Here is a 2,500-nt window from a genome sequence, read left to right on the forward strand (position 1 = left end):
AGACTCACCGTGCTGACGTCAAGGCATCGGAAGTTGATTCCAGTTTTCCTTTATCTCTTTATCTAAGGGAAAATAGGGAAAATATCCCTGTGCGCTCTTGGTTCATTATATAAGAATGACAACAGTGTATCAATGTACACTCGTGACATATTTCGTTATAACAATAACGAAATTAATCCAAAAAAAAAATTTCAAATGTTGTGTGACACAAAGGCACACGGATCGCCTCCTTGCCTACAGTTCGTAGCGGGTTTCTGTCCTGTGTGCATGTGATTCACCATGGTCCTGGATCACGTGTCGGACTCGTGATCGACAGTTATTAACCTCTCGGATGAGAGCTCAGAGCTCGTATGACTGATCTATATGTAATGATGTGACATTACATGCACACACACACAGCCCAAACTCCCCGCCCACGAGAGTTGGAGTAACAACTCGCAGTGCAGCGATACTGAAATTATTTCAGCCCTGGGCGGGATTCGAACCCGGACCGCACGCCGTAGTGGCAGGCGAGAACTCTAATCACTGCGCCACGAGGTTGTGTGTGTGTATGTGTGTGTGTGTGTGTGTGTGTGTGTGTGTGTGTGTGTATGTGTGTTATGGCACCACGTTCAGACGCTTCAGTGCATACAAGGTGGGCAACGAAGACGACCCCGCCTACCATAAACTCGTTAAGCAAACAGACGCCACACAGCGTGTGCGTGTTTGTGTGTGTGTGTGTGTGTGTGTGTGTGTGTGTGTGTGTGTGTGTGTGTGTGTGTGTGTGTGTGTGTGTGTGTGTGTGTGTGTGTGTGTGTGTGATTTTTTCAGCTTAAAAAACCATAAGGATTGTGTATGGGTATTTATAAACCGTGTGCAATATAGGGATTGTTTCACAATATAGGAACTATTACATAACGTGTGTGTGTGTGTGTGTGTGTGTGTGTGTGTGTGTGTGTGTGTGTGTGTGATTTTTTCAGCTTAAAAATTCTTGAAGATTATGTGTATGGGCATTTAAGAATTGTGTGTAATATAGGAACTGTTTTCAATATAGGAAGTATTACACAGCGTGTGTGTGTGTGTGTGTGTGTGTGTGTCTGTGTGTTTTTTCAGGATAAAAAAACTAAAGAAAAATTGTGTATGGGCATTTAAGAATCTTATGCAATATAGAAACTGTTTTCATTATAAGAAGTATTACACAGCGTGTGTTTGTGTGTGTGTGTGTGTGTGTGTGTGTGTGTGTGTGTGTGTGTGTGTGTGTGTTATTTTTTTCCAGCATAAGAAATCCTAAATATTGTGTATGGGCATTTAAGATTCGTATGTAATATAGGATGTTTTCAATATAGGAAGTATTACCAGCGTAATTATTGTTAATGTGATTGTCATTGTAATTACTGTCAACTATTGATCACGTGACATGTGTTCTAATTGGTTAATTAAGAAGCCTCGACGGAGGTTGTACATTACAAGACAGATGGTGACGTCAGCAAGGAGGGGGTGGTAGGGCGGGGAAGTAGGGAGAGGTAGTGGGGGACCATATGACGTATAAAATGAATCACGTGACGCCAGCGTGGGCGTCTTTAAGTGGCTGGGAAGAACAACGTGGGCGTCTTTAAGTGGTTGGGAAGAACAAATGTCGTCAATTAGTTGGTGCCAGGCATTACGCCCCATCCTGCCACGGGTCATCCAACCCCAGGGGGGGGGGGGGGGGGGCTAGGGGGGCGGGGGGGAATGGTGCCAGATGTTTGCACCATATGCCCCCCCCCCACCTCTCCTCTCCCCTTCTTTGGCATTTTAGGATGAGAGTCGTTAGAAGAAATTACATAGAAATATTCTTCTTCCACCTCCTCCTCCTCCTCCTCCTCCTCCTCCTCCTCCTCCTCCTCCTCCTCGTTTTTCTTCTTTTTTTCTGTTCCTTCTCCTCCTCCTTTTTTCTTTCTATACCTTCTCCTCCTCCTCCTCCTTCTCCTCCTCCTCCTTTATTCTTCTTCCTCCTTCTCCTCCTCCTTTATTCTTCTTCCTCCTCCACCTCCTTCCTCCTCCTCCTCCGCTTTTTTCTTCTTTTTCTGTTCATTCTCCTCCTCCTCCTTCTCCTCCTCCTCCTTTTTTTCTGTTCCTCCTCCTCCTCCTTTTTTTTTTTGTTCCTCCTCCTCCACCTTTTTCTCCTCCCTCCACTTCTGCTCTTCCTCCTCTTCTGTTTCTGTTTCTTTTCCTCCTCCTCCTCGTCCTCGTCCTCCTCCTCCATCTCCTCCTCCTCCTCCTCCTTTTTTCTTCTTTTCTGTTCCTTCTCCGCCTTCCACTTCTGCTCTTCCTCCTCTTCTGTTTCTGTTTCTCTTCCTCCTTCTTCTCCCCTCCCCTCCTCCTCATCATTCTCCTCCTTCCACTTCTGCTCTTCCTCCTCTTCCTTCTGTTTCTCTTCCACCTTCTCCTCCTCCTCCTCCCCCTCCCCCTTGTTAATTTTCTTGTTATTTTAATCTATGGACACATACTCTACAAGCAGGTAAATGTGAATGTACTCGTA

Source organism: Oratosquilla oratoria, chromosome 15 (assembly GCF_046742065.1).
Source record: "Oratosquilla oratoria isolate Oo_2021 chromosome 15, ASM4674206v1, whole genome shotgun sequence".
NCBI lineage: Eukaryota > Metazoa > Arthropoda > Malacostraca > Stomatopoda > Squillidae > Oratosquilla > Oratosquilla oratoria.